Below are 21,278 nucleotides of genomic sequence, written 5' to 3' on the forward strand. Positions count from 1 at the left end.
ACTGTATTTGTATGACATTCTGGAAAAGGCAGAACTATAAAGACAGAAAACCAGTTAATAGTTGCCAGGGGAGGAAGGGACAAGGCTGACTACAAAGGGGGACAGGGACATTTCCGGGGGCGATGGAGCTGTCCTATATGCTGATCGTGGTGGTGGTCACATGAGCAGGGGTTTGTCAGAACTTATAGAATCATGAACTAAAATGAGTGAGTTTTACTACCTGTAGATTACGCACCAATAAACTTGACCAAAATCAGTTTTAATATAGAAATTTTTATGAAAAGAAGCAAAAAAAACCCTGAATGGCTAAGCGAGATTATTCTACTCTTACCCCCTAATACATTTTCAGATCAATGTTTCTATTCGAGAATGATGAAACTGACAGCTAACTGGGGTCAGGATCCGGCAACATCCACTCAGCAGGGCAATCAGATCACGGCTCTGAGAAGCCCTCGGGGCCCCTGGGGGAACAGCACTTAAACGTGTGGGCATGCTGATCATGTAGGGTGGCATGGCAAAGGGATGGCAAGGGTCAGGGCCGATCTTGGTGCCCATGGGAGCACGCCCTCGCGTGGTGCAAAGGGCAGGTGCTGAATGATCAACCGGTGGAAGTGGGAGGTGGTGCATGTGGATTCCAAGTGCTTCCACACAGCATCCCACTGGACCCTCCCTAGGGTGGTGGTGGAGATGGTGGTGGTGGTGGTGGTGGTGTAAATGGCAGTTGAGCATTTCACCTTTGAGGTGACCCCAACATCAAAATGAGAGGAAAGACTAGTGGAGACAGACCAAAGCTTTTCTTTCACTACAAAGTCAAAAATTAGGGTGAATTTCTGAAAAAGAGGCATGAAGCTCATTCAGGATTTTGTCCAGAATAGCTGGGTCATGGCTACATGAAACCAAGCGTTGGCATGGTCCAGGGCAGCGTTCGGGTATCTTGGCCACACTGTTGAAAACACCTGGGCACTTGGCATTTTGAGATGAACTAGCTGACATGCCCTGCGCCGCCTGGTGTCTGGGAGGGTTTGATCTGCAGACCTGCTACGGGACACGCCAGTGGGTAGAGATGTACTTCGGTGACTCACAATGCTCTGCTGTCACACCTGAAATCCCTAGACTTGCCCACAGGAAAGAACGGGGAATGAATCCCACCTTCCGTGCATACTGTTGTTGACATCGGCCCTGCAGCTACATAGCCCAAGACACTTACATCACATAATGGTTTTGGTTGGCACAGGGACAGCCTTGTAAATTTTTCAGCCAGGAGGGTCAGAATGTTAGGACGTTTATAGCAAAGAAAATTCTTGCAGTGGCTGCTGGTAAGCTCGATATCCTGACCGGACCCTCTCCTCTTTCCCTGGCACCCCGCCCAACTGGAAAACGGAGTCCCGTGTGTTCCGTGACAGTCACGAAGCAGATGGCAGCCTAACACTGCACTGCTGCTTGAAGAACCGTGTGGGAAACAGGCCTGGAAATGGTGAGCCCAGGGCTGGTGCTGTGGAGGGGCATGGGGGGCTGGCTGGGTGTGCTCACGGGGACCACCCCAAGTCCTCTCTCTGTCAGGCCGCGCATCAGAGAGAATTCGGAGGCAGCTTCATTCTACCTGATGCCTCCCTGGGCTCCGGGACTGGTCAGTTCCGCCCCCTCTTCCTTCCACTGTCTCAGCTCCCCACATGGCCCCCCGGCAACAGGCACACACCTTCACGATGGGACCCTTTGAGAGACCCCTCTTTGTTCCTTTTGTCATTCAGGTGGGGGAGGAACCCCGAGGTGAGGGTCACCCCGCCCCCCCAGTCCAGCAGAGGGAAGCTGAACTTGAAGCCCGGGGATTCTAAACATACGATGTGACTAGTGATCCTACCCCCCCTGGGCTTCCTCAACCAGCTTGGAGTGGTCCTTGGACACCTTGCCGGGGGCAGACCCAGTCTGTGGAAATCTAGATTTCCTCAGGTTTGGTATTCCCCTAGCAAAGACAAGACTTTGAAAGTTTCATAAACACCTCCATTAAACGGACAACTTTGTGTATTGCACTTTAAATATGACCAGATTTCTAAAAATGTGGTTTTCACATAGCACCATGTGATGACACCTCCCGGGTAAACTGAGTCACAACTGCAACAAAGTCAAGGTTTCTGGAGGAGAACAGCCTCCATTCCTTCCACTGTTTACCTGAATCCTTGGGTGAGATTAACACAGAAGCAGTGAGAAAGTGAGAACCAGGCTTAGCTGGGCAAATACCTGCATCCCAGGCCATGAGGGGAGCATTCTGAACATTATTCCTGGAGAGATTGGCAGGGCGATGACAAATGCCCATCTGGGCTAGAGTCTGTGCGTCCCAAAGTGGAGCGGAGGGTGGCTTTCCAGCTTCCAGGGAAAACAGGGAGGGACAAATAAAGCGGGGAGAGAGATGAGCCTCCCAACGGTCCCCCGCCCCACAGCGCTGGGCTTTACAGGACCAGTGGGTGTGTGAACCGTGCAGCGCAGTGACCCAGCCGCCCTCCCACCTAGTGGCTTTCATCCCACCTCTCATGGAGTGGCCAGGGGGACCTTCGTGCCTGTGCGTGGACCGCCACGAGGCAGAACACCGACTCTCTGGACGTGGCCTAAATCCTATTTACAATATTAAAATAAATACCGTAAGTTCTTTGAAATGATCAGCCAGGAGTTGTGCTCAGAATCACTGAAACTGCTTCAATTGGAACAGCCGGTCATTCAACCAGCAAATGCTCACCTGACGCCGAGCACGGCAGAAGGCCACAAGGCGGCCCCGGGGAACGTGTCCTGCGTCCCCGCCTCCAAGACCTGTGGGCAGGCTGGGAGACAAACACATGCACAAGGAGCTCCCCGGCTGTGTGAGTGGGGCTCATGCGGGCGCAGAATGACTGGCACACGGAGGAAGGAGTGAGCGGAGCAGCCCCGGGTGGAGGGGGGCTCGGGCTGGGCGAGGACGTTCCGGGGGAACTGGGCTGACCCCCAGCCTGGCGAGATGAGCGGCGAGCGGTGGAACCTAGAGTCCCCTCTGGGGGTATTTTTGCCCCTGGGGCATTTTCAACCCAAAGAGCATTGTATTTTCCATCAAAAGGGCTGCCAATTTAGTTTTTTCCATGAAAATATCTACACGTACACATACACACACTTGTCTCTGGTCTTATCAGGTGGAGAGCAATTATGTTTTTGCTCTATCTTCCCAGGTCAAGGGTGCATGAACCCAAATGCCAAGGCGACTGAAGAACAAATGGACCTCTTTCTGTAATTTCCAACACTCTGGGGAAAGATGCAGGGTGGCAAGAGAACAACAATTAGCAATATTTTCCCATCTGATTGGCAGATCGGATGGTGTTTGCACTTCAGAATTAATTTAGCTTCCTAGTAAGGTTATCTTGCACACTTGGCAGGGTCTCCGGATATAAATAGACTGCACAGTAAAGGAGGAAACCAAAACAAGTGTGCGTTTGTCTGGAATGTGGTGGCAGCCGCCCGGCGTGGAGGAAGACAAGGGCCACAAGAAGTAGCAGCTTCAGGGCACAGTCACCGCATGGCTTCACCAGGTTCACCGGCTGGTCCTGGGAAGCGAAGCTAACAGTCAGGTCACAGTCAGGGAGACAACTCGGTGGCAGCGAAACAGTGAAGGTGCCCGGAGCTCCTAAATTATTTTTAAAAATCAGTTCAAGTTTAGCATATTTCTTTTGTAAGGAGATAAAAAAAAAAAAGAAAACACCTTTACTGTCAGTCAATAATGAAAAATGGGTCCAGTTCTAAAGTTGCCTAGAACAAGTCTTTGTGAATGGCAAGCTGGGGATCATGAGTATTTTTCAGCCCAAATACCTTAATTCTCTCTTTTTTTTGGGCCGGTATGAAAAAAATGCTCATAGTCTGATAATATTTACCTTCATGTCATTAGTAAGTGTGGTTTAACAATATGCCCTTCCTGATGTTAAGTCTGGAGGAGGAGAGAGAGGGCTAGTAGGGTTCGGGCTTGCCCAGAGCTCTGATTCAGCTCTGGGAAGCCCCTCGGTCCTAGGCAGGCCAGGCGGGCGGCCGCTTGCAGGGAGGCAGGATTCCCAGCTGCAGGAAGCCAGGGGTGGGAGGCACTGTCTGTCTACAGGCCGAAGCATCCTCCCAGGCCAGCCGCTGCCCGGCAGGCCTCCTTTGCTCCTTTCCTTGCACGTGACACATGGGCCTGTGTTGGGAAGGAGCAACCCCCACCTCTCCCACAGGAGCTCTCAGGGTCGGCGCCTCTGTCCACGGCCAGCGCAGCAGCAGGCGGCACGGCTGACCGAGTTCTCGGTAACTGACAAGCTCCGTCTACCTGCAGACAGTGAGACTGGCGTTTGCAAGAGGCTTCACGACGGTTCCTCTGTCCATGGGGTAATTGCCACCTGGGAGCTTGTGGGACACTCAGTTGTCAGGCCCCACTCACGTCAGACTGAATCAGAAACTGGAGTGGGGGTGATGGGCAGGTGGGGGGCGGCCAGCAAGCAGTGTTTTCACAGCCCTCCTGACACGCAGACTTGAGTTTGAGAACTGCCTCTCCAGAGATTGATTGCAAAAGGCCAGTCTAACAGATAATATACATACTATCATACATAATATACCTTACATAGCTTCACAGGCAGAAAGAATAAAGTTATAGGGCAGGACCTGAGTGTAAAGAATGTTTCCTGCACTTAGAACAAAGGCTAAACATTCTTTTCCTTCCCTACCTAATTCACATCCCCCTAAGGCAGCCTGCTTTACCGTCAGGATAAATTCAGGTCCAGATGAGCTGCTTTCTCCTTCCCTACGTCTCCAAAGAGACCCAGAGGAAAACTACATCCTGAATTTGGGAAAGACAATAAAACAATTACCATTTTCATTGGAAAGGACCCTCAACAAGTATCAATCTGTGTCACAACCATGCGCAGGGGGTGGAGATGAAGCCATCCGTCGCTGGATAAAAGCATCAACAGATCCTGAAAGAATGTGATCAGATGTCCCCTTCCCCCCATCCTGCCTTTTGTTCCTGCACCCCATCCTTAGCCCCTCGAAGCAGAAATCTGATCTGAGGACAGCATAGGGTCCCTCCGATGCTGACCCAGTTAGTCGGCGACATGTCTCCCTGGTCTCTGTCCTGTGGATAAGCCCCGTCCAGGGTTGCCTGGCAGCCTGGCTTCCTGCCCTTCAGAGTAAGTAATGGATGCATTTAGAGTCAGGGGCTCCTGAGCCAGGAGCTCAGGTGCTACAGAAATGGCAGGTGGTTGGAGCTGACTTGACAGCAATTAAAGGTACAAATCCTTGATTAGGCTCCGGGGAATGGAGTCATTAGCAACCCAGAGCCAACCAGCTTGCCTTCCACCGCCTCATTAGCTGCGCCACCGATGTGACTTCAAAAAGCCAAGGGGAGGGAAAAAAAATCCTCTCCAACACAGAATTAGGAAAGTGGAGTGATTGAGTGCAGAGAGGGGGAGGCAGCCAGTGCGAGCATTTCTAGCTGAACAAACAGGCCCCTGCTTTCTGTGGCACAGTCACTGACATGAACACGCATGTTCGCTGGACTGTGAAATAGCCCCATACCTGCCCGATCAATCTGCCAAAAAGGGCTTTTTTTTTGTAATCTGCTCTTTCAAAATCTTCAGTTGATTCGCTCTTCTCTGGCCAGGCCTCAGTGTGACGGGAGCCTTCCTCTGGGGGTACAGAGCACAGATTTTGTGCAAAGCTGCTGTAGGCCTGGAGGGTTCTCTCCACACCTTTCCCGGCAGGACGCCTGGGGTCTGCTCTACCCTTTGGGGTGACAGAATCTCACTGTCCGTGTTCTCCTATTGCACAGTCCTGGCTCCTGCGGTGATCTGGGCTGATGTCTACCTTGTGGATTACTGCCACATTACCAGAGAACTAGAGTCTAGCTTAAACCAATCATGCAGGTTAAATTATCTTCCCAACTGGGAGCTTTAAAACAAAAGGGAAGTGTGTCCCCCACAGCCATAACGGAAAGTCCTGGGTGACCATTTATTCGATATGAGCCTAATTTGTTGCACAATTTTATCCTCCTCAATCTTCCAGTCACTGGATTAACAGTTATAAAGCACGCCCCACAAATATTGATTGACCACCTCTTATAAACCTCACACCGACTGCTGTGGGAAAGCTGGGATGAACAATCTATTAGAAAGAACCATCACATACACTTTCCCTCACTTATGCAAAGAAACACCTGCTGTGTGCCTGCTTTGTTTAACCATTGTTCTTAGCATTAAAAATACAAAGGACAGTCAAGCATAATAATTTGCATTGCATACTGTCTAATAAGCATTTAATTCCTGAGGCAGGTTCTATCATTATCTCCATTAGAGAGGCAAGAACATTGAAACACAGAGTTGTAGTGACTTGACGATAGTCACACAGCCAGCAAATAACAGCTGGGATTCACACCCAGGCAGTCTGGCTACTTCCCTACAACTTAACTACTGTAGGCTCCTACATAAAAGCATAACTACTATTAATGCTTACAGCTTAATAGCAAAGATAAATATCAAAAACAACCATTTCAATACAATGTGATAAGCACATCTATATAAAAATAAAAACTATTAAGAAAGCACATGGCAAGGAAAAGAGGGAGTTATTAAAAGCATTCACCATAAAAAATGACGCTTGTTCTGGGCTTTGAATTAAAAAGAAGAAAGCCACCGATTTCAACAAGTTGTATTCCAGTAAGATACTTCCCTGACTGTCTTTGAGACCACATGACACAGTTCTTGGCAAGGATATCACAGGTACTGAGGGGCTTGAAGGCGAAGGAACCGCACCTCAGGGTGAGGGTGTCGGCAAGGACGATGCGAAGAGATGGTGTCTAAGCAGAGCCTCTAAGAGCGCGTTCAGGTTTAGGAAGGAGCCTTGTTGAAAGCAGAGAGGTCAAGAGAAGGGGGAGGCAATGATGGAGTCCGAGGAGAAGGGAGAAAAATGAACGATAAAGAAGTATGTTTCCAAGGAGGTGAGGTGAGGAGGTGACACTGGGGGAGTGACCAGAGCCCCAGGGCGGGAGGTGGTCAACGAGAGGTTCTGTTTAATTCTAGAAATCTGTAGGTTTTAGAAAGGAGGGGAGTGAAAAAAAAAATGACCCAGAAATACCAAGGAAAGAAATAGGAATACAATCAAATTACCAGAATAAAAAAGTATATTTCAGGCTAAGAAATGCAAGGAGTTGTGTTTGCTTAGAATAACAACCTAACAGAGTTTTTGTGAATCCCAAACATGATAATAAGAGGAATTGCTTAGAAACCTAAAGTGCTGTTCAAACACCATTTTTATTGTTAACAGTGTGTTTATATGATCTTCCATCCCAAGTTAGGACAATACCCAAGCTCTCTGCATGTGTCTGTGGCTAATAAACACAGGGTCCATCCCAAGGAGCTTCCCATTTCAGGTTTGGCAAGTATGAAAGGTCCTCCTAAGATACCCAGCCGAGGAATCAGGACACTCGGCCACGGAGCGCCTCAACCTCCCAGGGACTGGCGGCGACTGCCCAGAGTGGATTCACTCCGCTCAGGGGGTGGTCCGGAGCTGGGGAGAGGAGACCAGCTATTGCTCCCACCGCCAACAACCAAAAAAGGTGATTCGTCTCATTAAATTAAGAAACACCACAACCTCCCCACGATATTCATAATTTTTTCATCCAGCCAATTGATTTCTATTAGACCATAGCCCAGCCTGTTTGCCTTTAAATAATCTCTCTCTCTCTCTCTCTCTCTCTCTCTCTCTCCCTATTCCCATGGGGTGGGGAGGGTGGGTAACTGGGTTCATTCTCTACCACACATTCCAGATTCTGTTTATTGAGTGACTTCCTGGTCTTTCTTCTGTCATTTCTGTCCAGAGAGCTGGGTGGCCTCCCCTCCACAGGTCTGGGTAAAGGCACCCCCCTCCCCTGTTAAAAGTGCATAAGGACTGTGCTGCCCCCAACCCCCGCTGCCAGGGAGCTGCCTGGCTGCTACCGGAATTGCTATGCCAGTGATTCTGGAATTTCCAAAACTTCAAGCTGATGCAGGACAAAGACAAGGGGCGTGTGAAGTTAAATGAGTTGTTTTAATTACTGTGAATTGGAGCAAAAATGAAAACGGGATCTCATCTGTGAAATAATAATTATTATAAGGCATGTGTAATTCTTCTCAGGTAATTTAACTCCCTTGAGCTTCCCTGGGATAAACAAGAGGTGGAAGAACTCCTGCCAGCTTCCCAAGTGCGCTCCGGGGCTCCCAGCCCCCGGCTCCGCAGCAGCCCGGTCACCTGTACCCGGGGCTGCACGGTGCCCGACGGGCAGAGCTCTGCCCCCGAGGGGGCACAGCCACCTGCCCTCCTCCCCCAGTGCTCAACTCAATACATAAGGAGGAAAAACACTGCCAGCCACAGTCCATGGCCTTCCTCAACCGAGATCTTGGACCGGGGGCGGGTCTGCCTCTTGTCCTTGCTCGGCAGTCTTTTAGTAGAAATTCCACTTTTCACCACATTCCAGAAAGGTTGAGAAACCTCCTGAGCCCTCATAGCATGTGGTCTCCACTTCTACCTGTTAATCAGCTGAGCCTGTCGCGTGCAAACTGTAAGCTTGGCCCACAGACAAAACCTTTCGGCCCCTCACCTGGTTGCCTAGCATCTCACAGAGGATGAGGACCACCGGCAGGGATGAATCACTAATGGATGGATCACTTACAGGGACAGATCACCTACAGGGACGGGCCACCAGCAGGGACAGATCACCTACAGGGACAGACCACCAGCAGGGACAGATCACTTACAGGGACAGATCACCTACAGGGACGGGCCACCAGCAGGGACAGATCACCTACAGGGACAGACCACCAGCAGGGACAGATCACCTACAGGGACAGACCACCAGCAGGGACAGGGACGGGTCACTGTTCGCCTAGCAGCCACATGAGGGGCCCTGGTGATGTCTCCAGTTCCTCCTCCCCCCTCATGGGCTCCTGTCACCTCTGCCGCCTGAAGATCTCCAGGAGGCCCCTTCCTTCTCAGCCCTCCCGGGACCTCCCCGGTCACCTCTCTCTGGACTCCCGTGACGTCATGCACAGGTCTTCCTGCCTCCCACCCGCCCTCCTCCCGCCGGCTCACTGCACTGAGCCCTGAGCCACCTAGCTAAGTCACCAAACTGCTCATGTGATTCACACACTTAAAACTCAGACTCCATTGGCCTGACGATACGTCAGTGGCGAGGGTTTTTTGTCGTCACCTCTGTCTCCAGCCTCACCGCTCGCCACGCCATCACCCACTGCATTTCTGGGGACGCCGACCCCTCCGGTCGGCCTGCTCACAGGCATCCTGGGTGCTACTCAGCGAGTGCTGGCCACACACGAGGCACTGTGCTGACCTCCTCACGTGCAACATGTCATGAGGGCCTCACAGTAGCCCTATCTGGTGGGTACTATCATTTTTGTCATTTATACACAAGGAAAAGGGTGAAAAAGAGGATAAGTAACTTGCCAAAGCTTGCATAACCAGGAAGACGCAGAGATAGAATTTCGACCCAGGTAACGGGACCCCAGAACTCACTGCCTTAACTTCATCACACATTTCACAGCTTTCCTTAAGTGCTGCCTTCGGCCCGGAATGTCCTCACTGCCCACTCTTGCCCCTGCCTGGCATGCTCCGCTTGCTCTTAAATAGTTGGCTCAGACACCCGCAGCTCTGGGCATCCTTCCTGGCACCTGGGGCCGGATCAGGCACCTGGGTTGCCCCTCCCCTCCCCCCACACCCCAAGCACGCATTTAGCAATCCCTGTGTTTTGCTGTAATTGTCTTTTAATTACACGTCTTCCCTGTCAGACTGCATCTCGGTGCATCCCCAGCCCCGAGCACAGCCTGACATGCGCGAGTTGCCTGGTACCTGGCGAAGGTGTAAGTGGTACAGGCTGACCACTGAGATCTTTTCCCCACTCTGAAAAACAAAGGGACACATTGAAGTGGCAGGGAAACAATGACTAATGCATCTCAGAGAGCTGGGATTGAAGGGTTCTCCTCTGCAGCTGAGAGCACCCCCCACCCCCACCCCCATGCTGAGCCATTTGTCCCCAGCCTCCGCCTTGGCCCGCAAGTGACTGTTGAAAGACTGTGTCAAAGGCAGGAGAGGGGTCGGGGGAGAAGGCATATGGCCAGCGGGAGGCGCAGGAACCTCACACATTTTTACCTTAAGTGCATTATTTTGTAGGGCAACATGTTCCCAGCCTGTGTTCGAGGCCCCTCACGCTGGTCTGACTTCCTAACTCTCCACCCAGCTCCTCACGGGCCAGGACCCTGCTTTCCGACGCTCACCCTGCCTCGGGCCTTCCAGTCTCTGTGTTCTTGTCGCACCATCTCACTGGCCTTTGACTTTGCAGGTCCCGCCAATGCTTCAGAAACAGGGCCACAGCACTTCGCATCTGCAGCCCTCTCGGTCCCCCCACCAGGCAAAGGTGACCTTAGAATAGTTGTTCTCTATATAAACCACATGGCAAGTCGTTTTACTCTACAATTAATGCTATCCTGTCATGAAACTTTCTTCGTGGCCTGGACTTGATGTCTGAATTCATGGTTTGTCATTCAAATGGTTTTTCTATATTTGTGTCTTTTTTTCCAGGGAAAATGTAAGTTCTTTGAAAGCAAGAATATGTATTACACTTTTCTCCTTCGATGTTCGATAAATAGGAGCCTGATGATCCCTATTCCTCGATTCTTCCCAGCCCTTCCATCACAACAATCCCCCTCAAACTCCACACTCAGAGAAGGGCTTCCTTTAATTTCTTGTCTTACCCTAGACCCAGGTGTCACCAAATCCACCTGACCCTCTCCCAGTGACGTCTGACCGACCTACTTCCCTCTCTGCTGCTCTGTGGCCCTGGACCAGCCCGTCTACACCCGCTCGTGCTGGGCAGAGGGTCGAGCCTGAGCCCCACCCCCTCCCGCTCTGTATCCTCCTGTTCTCCAAAATCACAAATGCCCTGTGTTGTGGCCCCCAGTCAGAGCAAACCCCCAAATCCATGTCCCTTGAGCTTTTAGCAGACAACACATTTACGGAATGCGGGTGACTCTGAGATGATCGGAAGCCCCCAGAACAATGTGGGATGTAAACGGTAGCTGCCTTTACTAAAACCCTGCTCCAGTGTTTGAGCTGGAATGGAATCATGTGGAACAATGCACGCACCCTTGCAAGGTGTGATGAAACCAGCTTATGTGTGGTTCGATTTTCCATTCAATATGCTGTTCTGTTTTATGAGCCGTGTAACTTTGCAAAGCAATTATGGCTAACGCACAGACCCAGGCAGGCGGCAGGAAGCTGTGAGTCGGTCACAAAGGACTTCCACCTGGGTGGGTCACCGTGTGGAGGAGTCAGGAAGTGTGGCACTCAGCTGGGAGGGGTAGCGAGGGAAAGGTCTTGGATAAGAAGCTATGACTGAAACTGCAGCTTTTGAAAGTCATCACTTGGAAATTCTGGCTGATATGTGAAGCGACAGATAGAAGGGGTCGTTTTCTGGCCAAAACTGTCACCGATTCATCATGGAACAGAATCACATGTGTCACAGGTCACCCACTTCAGGTGGTGGCTTTGCACGATGGCACCCTGCTGAGTGGCAAAATAACAACCTTCTGAGTGGCAACTGGGTGCCAGGTGCTGCTGGTTTTAAAAGCTCTGCAGTAGTAATTACCTAAACCTCTCCCCAACCCCCTGACGTGGCGACTGGCCCCTCACACCACTGAGGAAATTGAGGACAGGGGTCCAAGTTTCCAGCGGAAGGTCACACGGCAGCCAGTAGTTTGGACCAGGCTTTGAACCCCCGCGGCCCCAGGGCAGCCCCTTGGCCTCCCTCTCTGCTGTCGGACGGCCCATTTGTTCCAGGTTCTGAGCACAGCTGCAAGCAGTATATGTGCCCTGACTTTAACCTCACGGCCACCCTTCTGAAGCATTAACTCCTTTGTCCCCAGTAGACCGACGAAGAGCCTCAGGCCCAGACAGATTTCACGAGTGCCCCCACCATGTGGCTGGGGCGGGCAGGGCCCCCACAGAAGGGCAGGTCCTCTGGCCCTGAGGCTGCACCCCCAGGCCCTGTGCTCTGGGAGCCTCTAACCAGCCACAGAGGAAGGGCCACTTGGGAAGGTGGTCAGGGCACCAGCACAGAGCCTGCACACGGGTGTCCCACCCTCGCCACGCACACCTGCCCTAGGGAACCCCTGGAGGCTTCCACCTCACCTCGACCCTCCACCTCTCTTCCAGGGCAAGGCACCCAGGGCCCTTCCCTCTGGTCGCAACCCAGGGCAGACCAGACAGCTGCACACTGGCTTCCTGGGACGGGTTTTGTCTCCAGCACCACATGCAAGCCGGACCCTCATCACGGGGCTGTGAGACGGGGCTTTGTTAGAAGACTCGTCAGGGCTGAGGTCCCTGTGTCCCGTCCCCTTTGTCAGGGAGGCCAGCCTTGCCCAGGGGTGTGCTCCCCCAATGCCTTGCATGGTTTGCTGACCCCCACGTCTAGCTTGGCCGCTCTGACTCTGTTTACCCGTTTGCCCATGTGTTCTCAGTTAACAAACTGGGATCGATTTGACAACTTCACAAACAAGGAGAGTCTCAATTCTCTTTAAAAGCTGGGAGATGATGAGGTGGAAGATAGATGGGGGGCTCTAGGGGACCCGTTTCTACAGTTCGTCTGGGTATGCTTAGCTGGAGAGGCAGTTGGGAGAAAGGCGAACAGTGTTTGTCCTGACAATTCCAAGTCCCCACCTCCTGTTCTTGGGGCAAAGTGTGCAGAATTTCCAAATATTGCTTCTAAATGGTTTGCATTTGCTCTACAAAAAACAATAGGTTCGCCTCGCACATAAAGAGACAGGAGATGGGCACACGGTGTGTTCAGATGGTGCCGAGTGATACAGACTCAGGGAGAGAATGGAGGGGGCCCAGCTGAGGGTGCAGGGCGTGGCCTCTGCGGCCTGGTGTCCTGGGCTTCTGCCCCAGCTCTACCACTGCCTCCCAGCTGTGTGACCACAGGCAAGAATGAGCATCCCTGAACTCAGCACCCACCTCCACGCAGTGGGCCGAAGGGGACGCACCCTCCCCGGGGCAGGTGGGGGCGTCACATGAGTTCTAAGCACAAAGCACCTTGGCTGCATGGTGATGGGTTAGTGATCACTGCTGCCTGTGAATTATGTCCCGGGGACCTGTGTTGGGGCAGGAATTGCTGAGCCGCTCCAGAGAGCAGCAGCCCTCCACTCTCTGGTTCCAGGGTGCCCCCTGATGTGTTTCACACAGCATGGTTGCTTCCCTGCTGCGGCTCCAGGGGGCCAGTAACACCGCTCCCAGCGACCTGGGAACTCGTAACTTGGCAGCATGGGGGAGAGGGAGTGAGACCACTTCATTCATAGAGGCAGACAAATGTCAGGCCTTCAATATACTGACTTCTAAGAAAATTTGCAGTATAACTACTGAAAAGCCTTAAATCAAAAGAATAGAATGCCAATAGTTGAATTCCGGCAGGCAAAATGTAGAGGATTTTGCTTTAGTTTGCTGGGGGGATCAAAGAAAGGCCTTCCTGGGCCCCTGAAGTGACAGCACGTGAATGCCAGGCTCACCCCCTCCGACGCAGCCCATGGGGCGAGTGAGGGGACAGTGACTGGCATCTTTCCAGCCTTGCTCACTCCGAGGAGTTCGGGCAGACAGCGGGGCACCCGGAACCGTCACTGCCCAGGAGCGGGAGCCTCAGCCAAACCCATAGGCGTAGGAGGCCGTCCCGGACTGGGGCCCCAGGTGCCTGAGGACGGGAGGGAGAAGGCAATGGTCTAAGTACATCAACTCCACTGTACACACGGTAAGCGAGGCCCAGCACAGGCCAGGCGACGCGCCCCACAGCACACAGCTGGCGCTTAGAGAGGTGGGACTCGACCTCACGTCGGCCTGGCACAAAGCTCCCCGCTGGACTGCACATCTGGAAGCTAACAGAACTGGGGGCACCCCCTCGGCCTCCATGACGGCCAGACTGGCCCCAGAAGCACAGCAGCTCTGGTGAGTGTGTCCCATGTGGCCGCCTGCCGGGGGTGGGGTGGGGGTGCCGGCTGCCCAGTCGTTGCTCTGGCTCTGTGGCTTCCTGGTTCCCGTCTTGCTGCGACTCTTCCTTCAGAATGAATTCCATTTGCAAACGACTGGCTTCCGTCACCCCAGCAAACCCGTCTCCCTGGGAGGCGTGTTCTGACCGGTTCTGACCCACAGCCGGCCTGGCCTCGCCAGCCGTTTGCAGGGAAGCCCATGTTTCCCGTCCTTCCTGCCGGCTTGCTTGCTTCCCGCCTCCCGGCAGGGGAGACCCCAGCACCTCGCTGCTGGCCCGCTGCTCTCTGCTGCCCTGCACTGAGCGGGGTTCACTCTCCAGGCGAGAACGCAGAAGCCGCCTCTCACGGGCATCTGGAGGAGCATCTGGTGGTGGTGGGGAGGGTGAGGTGGTGGCGACCGTGATGACAGCAATGCTGGGACCGGTGACATCATCGGTGAGCGCAGACCAGGCAGCCCAACGCAGCCCTTGGGAAATGCGCCAGTGAGCAGCCATTTCTTTGGGGCACTGCTGGCTGGGGCTGTAGGATAAATGCCCTACAGTAGCCTGAATCTAAGAGTGCCCAGGATGGGAGGGAAGACCCACTGCCCCACCTTGGCAGCTTGAGTGCCTCAAGGCAGAGCCCGAGGGGGGAAGCCTGACAGGAGGGAGGGTGGCACACAGGTTAGAAGGCACAATCGCCACCTGAACTGTGTTTTCCTGGAGGAACGGGGAGCAGCGCTGCAGTCTGAGAGCCTCCAGCTCCCCGGAAGGTAATGGCCCTGGGCCCTCGCTTGAGTTCCCGTTGGTGAGGTGACTTGCAGGGACCGCTGGGTCATTTCAGGATGGAAGCTGGCCAGGCCCGAAAGACCCACCAGAGGAGCAGACGGTTGGAGGTCTGAGCCACACACTCCAAGGAGGGGAGGGAGGCTGGAGACGGCATTCAAACAGGTGACAAGTGACTCCAGCAGTCATGCCTTCGTGAGGGAGCCCGACAGAACCTCTGGACGCCAAGGCTCAAGACAGCTTCCTGGTTGGACACATTGGTGTGCAGGGAGGGTGGCACATCTGGCTCTGTGGGAGAGGCCACAGACGCCCTCTCTTTGGGATCCCCCAGGACTTGCCCTGGGGGTCTCTTCTTCTGGCTGGTCCTGGTTTGCATCCTTTGTAATAAAACTGTTCTTTAGTACAGTTCTTTTCTGAGTTCTGTGAGTCATTCCAGCAAATTATGAAGTCTGAGGGGGTCATGGGAATCGCCAAGTTTGTAGCCAGTTGTTGAGCCAGTGTGGGTGGCGTGGGGACCCTGGAACATGTGGCTGGAGCCCCAAGTGAAGGGGGCCTCTGGAGGAGAGTACCCCTCACCCGTGAGGTCGGGGCTGACTCTGGGTGGTTAGTGTCAGAACTGCACTGCGGCTCAGTTTTGAAGGGATGAAACTCCTCCAGTCCAGAGAGGATGGTAGAGTCAGAAACTATCTTCTGTCTTGTCACTGCACCCCAAGACGATGCTACGTGGTCGCAGGCCAGTTCTCGGATAAAGCAGTGACTAAAGTTCTGGTCCTGAATTTACTCTTGTAAGAAGCCTACGGGCATGTTTACCTGGTGCCACTGAATTGACAGTTTTTGGAGTCAAACCAGCTATTCTGGCTGATACGGCATGCAAGTGTCAAGGAGTGAATTGACTACTGCATAATCAAACTCATTTGGTGTCTTTAAAATGGAGATAATTTCACATAGTTCAGACACAGTCCAACTATTTTGTTGTTAAGAAAAATGAATTGGCTTGGCCCTTTGCAATGTGACCGGTTGCCTGGCAATCAACTTGCCAATAGTTTCTGCCTCCCCATTTTTCTCTCTGGTTTCAATTGTAGCATTGGAAGAAAAAGACAGTCCCTCCATCTGCTGCCTTGGATTCTGAGGTTTAATTTAAAAAGTCAATCCTTAGCTTGTTTTTTTTTTTTCTTGTTTTAATTCCCCGGCTAAAGGAATCCAACTATTATTTCACATCTTCTTTATTTCTTTCTGTCATCTTGCATCTTCCAATCTTCTCCAGTACCTTTTTATTTTCCTTCTTTTATTAAAAAATATGGAAACAAAACTAAATGTATTAAAGATTTAGCCAATGCTGGAAAGGTACAAGAAATTCAATTGCATCCTATACATATTATTCTAACTCATTATTGTACATATTCAGCAGGGCTTGTGTTTCACCATGACCCCCAGATCTTTGTATTCCGTATTTGCTTTAATTTCTAAGCCTTCTTTCTCCCTTTCTTTCCCCTTCCCTACCATTTTTGTATCTCTGTATAATTTGCTTTACCCCTAAATTTACTATTTAGCATTGGTTCCAAGAACATTATATTTTATCCTGTGTAGAGTTTTACCAAAGCCACTTCAAACATTTCTCCACATTTTAAGGGCCTGGAAACAATGCCCACATTATGGCTTTTGTTTGAGATTAGAACTGTTGCTTTTCCCTTTAATTAGGAGCTTTTTATCTCTTGGGTGCTTGTCATAAAACATAATTAGCTCACATTCAGGGCCTTTCTAAAAGACCCTGTCCTACCTAGAGACGCTGCTGAGATGGCAGCTCTAGCTACATCCCTGAGACCTGTCCTCACCTGCTTAGGCTGGAAGCTGATACCTGCCTCACCACTGCCTTCGCAGGCTTATCGCACGACCTATTGTAAAGAGCTGAGCTTGGGCTTTGAATTGGGAAATACACAGATTCTCAGGCCAGTCTAAGGAGATGCTATGCTTTATGTGAGGAGAGAGAGCCGTGGGGGGCGAAAGACTAGTATGAGCAGCAACCGCCAAGCCAAACTCGGGGTGCTGGGCCCAGCCCCAGAGATTCTATTTCAGGGTGTCTGACAGGGGCCCAGGTCACCGTCTTGTTTAAAGGCTTTCAGAAGATTCTGCCAGGTTTGGGAGCCATCCTTCAGGTGCACCCATGCACAGACACAGATACTCTGGAGTGGAAGGGTCTGGTCTTGGAAGTCAAGAGCTCTGCCATTTGTTAGTGAACACAGAACAGCAAATGCGGCAACCTAAATAATAATCCCATGTCCGTGCTCTTACAAGCGCCCTGCCTGGAATGCTCAAGATAAATTCTAATAGTCCAAAGTGGTAAAATGTTACATTTTAAACACGATTCCCCTAAGATTCTCTCATTTCAAAGAGGAAAACACAAACGTAGACACTTAACACAATAAATACCCAAATGCAAGCCCAGTGTTAAAGAAACCTTCTTCGATATTTTTAAATTCTTTGCACTAAGTTTGGGAGGATGGTGGGTGGGTTTAGGTAGTGAAGGGGCTGGAGTTGGGAGAGGAATCCATCCAAATGAGGACAAATTATTGGGGTTACTTAGGGCCATGAACTCCGTGTGTCACAGCATTTACTCCAAGAAAGATTCAGGCCTTCGATGAGGACTTGTTTTTGAATCTAAGTAATTTTTCCTCATATAATAACACAAACATGGAAATGTAGTTTACAAATCAGCTGTAAGGAGCAAGTTACCTGGAGGAGAAGTAAGACTTCCTCCATGGAAAAATGTAGGACTGACACCAAACATTGACTTCTTGAGCCTCTGAGTACCAGCTGTGTTCCAGTCACACCAGCTGTGCCCTAGAACTGTGTGTCTCCCAAGCATCCGTGCCCCATGGGCAAGGGGGACACCAGGCAGGACAGGTGAGGCTGTAGTGTGATCCAGGCCTGGGAATGTACCCAGAGGGAGGGCCTCCCCGTCTCCACCACCTCCTGACTCTTCTTTAATGCCACCAGCCACCTGGGATCATTCCCTGGGAGTCCCCGCGTGGTTTGGTGATAGGGTCACCTGTCCTCCGTGCACCCAGGGAGCAAATGGATCCTTGGTCTGAAACATGAAGCGGTTCTGAACACGCCATGAAGGTAACAAGTTCAGAGCTTGCAGGACCGTTTACCTTTCCCATGCTCTGAAGTGCTGATATTTATTACAGTTAGTCGGCACCTGCCGAGGGAAGGCTCTCACCTCCTCCGAGGGCCGTGGGCCTCTCACTTTGGGCCATCAGAATCGCCGGAAAAATGGGTGAAAGCTCACATTACCAGTCCTCACTCCCCAGGTTTCCGATTCAGTAGAACAAAAGGATTCGCCTCTGGCAAGTGCCCAGCCATGCTGACGCGGTGGGTCTGGGGAGCCCACTGGGGGAATCGAGCTCTAGGTGATCCTTGACTCCCCGAAATTCTGCACACAATCTGTGCCTGTGTGTTTCTGCCCTGGAAAGTGCTTCATAGCTTCCACTGGAATCTCAAAGTGAATTAAACCACAGATTTTTAAAAAGCCATTAACTTTAAGGATATTTCCTAAGACAAAACCCCTGGAGGGGTACTGATCCTAACGAAAGGGAGACTGAGTGTGGGATGGAAGGGATAAGTCACCGGATGCAGCAAAGTTGGCTCCCCAGAGAGTGTTCAGAGCTGTTGGGTAAGAGCTGGGGAATGGCTGGGAGGCACAGTCACAAGAAAGAGAATTGGAGAGGAATTAATATTCTCACCCTACAGGAATTTATTTTTAATTATAGATAATTGTGCTGAATTACCACAGGTGATTTGAAGCATTACACTAATTCAGGAGTGCTAAAGCACGAATTACTGATGCAACCTGCAAAAAATGTAACCTATCAGTCAACACAGAGGCAGCAACGAAGAGCCCTGATCCGGCACTATTATCTTATGGTCTCATAGTAAAACTGGCCTTCAGCTTGCGCTTTAAGAGCCCCATGGGGGAGTCACAGGCGACCTCTGTCCCGGCAGGCTGCCTCCCCTTGGAGGACTCTGGGAATGCCTGGCTTTCTGCAGGCAGTGGGGCACCACAGATAAAAGCACCGACCTGGGTCCAGTCAGACCCCAGTTCAAATCCCAGCTCTGACCCCTACTAGTTATAGGACCTCGAGCAAGTTACTTCTACCTCTCTGAGCCTCAGTCTCCTCGTCTGTAAAATGGGAGTGAGGGCCTAACGCACAAGGCTTTTCTGAAGATTAAATATGATCTGTGGAATCTCTGACACACAGTAAGATTCAGTGAAGAGTAAAGCAGATCCGGGCTTGCCCTGTCCTGAGGTTGCTAGTAGGTCCGCATGCGGCTCTTTCAGTCAGAAGACCAGCACCCAGCTTTCCTAAGAGCCCTTCCAGGCCCGGTTTTATTGAACAGAGCAGAGCTGGCTGTCTCGTTTGTATACAGAACTGACATTTCACGAGGGTTGTGGCTCACAGTCTAAGGATGTTCCCAGGCTCACAAGTCAAGATCTGAGAACTCACAGACTGAAGAAGAGAAGAAGGCGAGGGGGAGGAGGTGGACGCGGACTCCCACGGCATCTGCCGAGCTCTGGAGCAAGAAAGCTGAAGACCGGCTACCTTACACTTCAGTGAAAATACCTCACCGCAAAGACAGGAAAAGCAGTGTTGAGAACCATCTACAAGTTAGCTTTGCATGATGTCCCCTTCATGCAGGAAAAATCAGAAAAACATTGCCCGGATTCAGAGCCAGTAGCTGGGAGGGCCGGGATTAGAACTCAGGTCGGTCTTACTCCAGAGGTCAGGAGCTTTGAGTCCAGCCACACCGCCTTCCCCAAGACAACTGACTTCTACTTCACAGCCTTCCTCTAAGGAGAGGAAAGACGGTGGATAGAGAGGGAGGGCACATCAAAACGTACCTACAATAACTGAAAGTAAGTCAAGAAAAAAGCAACTTCCCCACTCACAGCCCGAACCAACATTAATGGCCAGACACACAAAATCACTTGACACAAAATACACAGCCCATCTGGGTCTGCAAGATCTTCCTTGCCCCATCTGGGCCCCACGGAGGTAACCGGGCTGAGGGGCAAAGGCGTCCATGGCCCGCTGAGGGCAGCAGCGAGTCGGGCTCCATGAGCACCTCTGCCTCTCAGGCACTCCGGGGAGACGGGGGCCACCAAGGATTGTACTGATATTTGAGAATCGGGCTCTCGGTGGCCAGGTAGACCCAGGTTAGGACAGACCTGGAGACAGGTCTCGGCACTTGGGTCCAGCCAGGCGTTTGCACTTGCGTCAGGGCGTCCGCCAGAGAGCAAACTGCTGGGGCAGTGAGTTGGAAGACCAAGGAGAGCCGGCAGAATTAGAGCCCTGGAGGTGGACACTGTGGACGTGAGCATGCCGAGCTCTGCTGGTCCTCAGCAGAACAGACAGGCTGGGCGCAGCTTTGCCCGTGTGCCCTTACGGCGGGAACGTGGAGCTGGGTGGGCACGTCTGGTCACTCAACTGGCTCCAGGAGGCATATGAGTTCGAGGCTCCTGGCTTAAACGGAGATAACTTTGAACCTGACAACGCCCATCACAGAAATTTTAGGTGTCATAGACTTAAGTGGGATTCAGGCCTGCACAGCGGAGTAGCCCAACAACAGAGAGAATCCGGCACCTAAAGGCTAAAATGTCCACGTTCTCGTTTATATCTTAAATTAAAGGAGCGCCCTTCATGGGTCAGACACGATGCTCAATCTTGTGAATTGGAAGATGTACACAGCATGATCCCTGCCCTCCCAAAGGCTACGGAGTGGTGTGACCCGGGAAACGGGACCTGATGTAAGGTTTGCAACGCTGCCTGGGCACCTGTCAAATGCTGGGTACAAGGGTGAACGGTAAGGAAGAAAGGTGCTCCAAAATTCACTGTGGTCCCAGAGGATTTCTGCTGGCTTCACAAAGGAGTAGATCATTAACTGAATCTTGGATGATGTTAGGCTTTGATGGTAGAACAATAAAAGGAGGGGATTCCAAGAAAAGAAACTTGTGTGAGCTAAAGAGTGGCAGCAGGAAGGTGTGGGGCAAGTGGGGCTAGAAGAGGACCGGTCAGCTGACGCTGCGAATTCATGCAGAAAGGGGAACATGCATCCAGGAACTTTAAGAATAACCTCACATTCAGATTTTTAAGACCGTATATGATATCATGGCTCCTAATCTTTAATTGGGGAAAATACCATCTTCCTATGTCACTACCCACTAAACCCCGATAAGCCCCTTGAAGCCAGGAAAGTCAGTCCCGTTTGTAATTCTCGCACTGCACCTGCCATCATAGGTGGGACCTGGTGGGCTGAATTAGCTAAGGCAATTCGTCCGCTATCTTTTGAAAGCTGTTTCCTAATGAATATTTAGTTATCAAAACTCAGGGCCCTAAGGCCTAAATTTTCAGATGGGCCATCGCAACATTATTTTTTTGCTTTTGGAATTAAAAAAAAATTATAGAAA

At 51.5% G+C, this 21,278-nt stretch overlaps 1 long non-coding RNA gene across 2 annotated transcripts in view; it reads right to left on the bottom strand.

Moving 5' to 3' along the window:
• LOC108409637 (uncharacterized) overlaps nt 1–21,278 on the bottom strand; it is a 274,470-nt gene that overhangs the window by 84,830 nt on the left and 168,362 nt on the right. The window lies entirely within an intron of this gene.

This window comes from Manis javanica, chromosome 1 (assembly GCF_040802235.1).
Source record: "Manis javanica isolate MJ-LG chromosome 1, MJ_LKY, whole genome shotgun sequence".
Classification (NCBI taxonomy): Eukaryota; Metazoa; Chordata; class Mammalia; order Pholidota; family Manidae; genus Manis; species Manis javanica.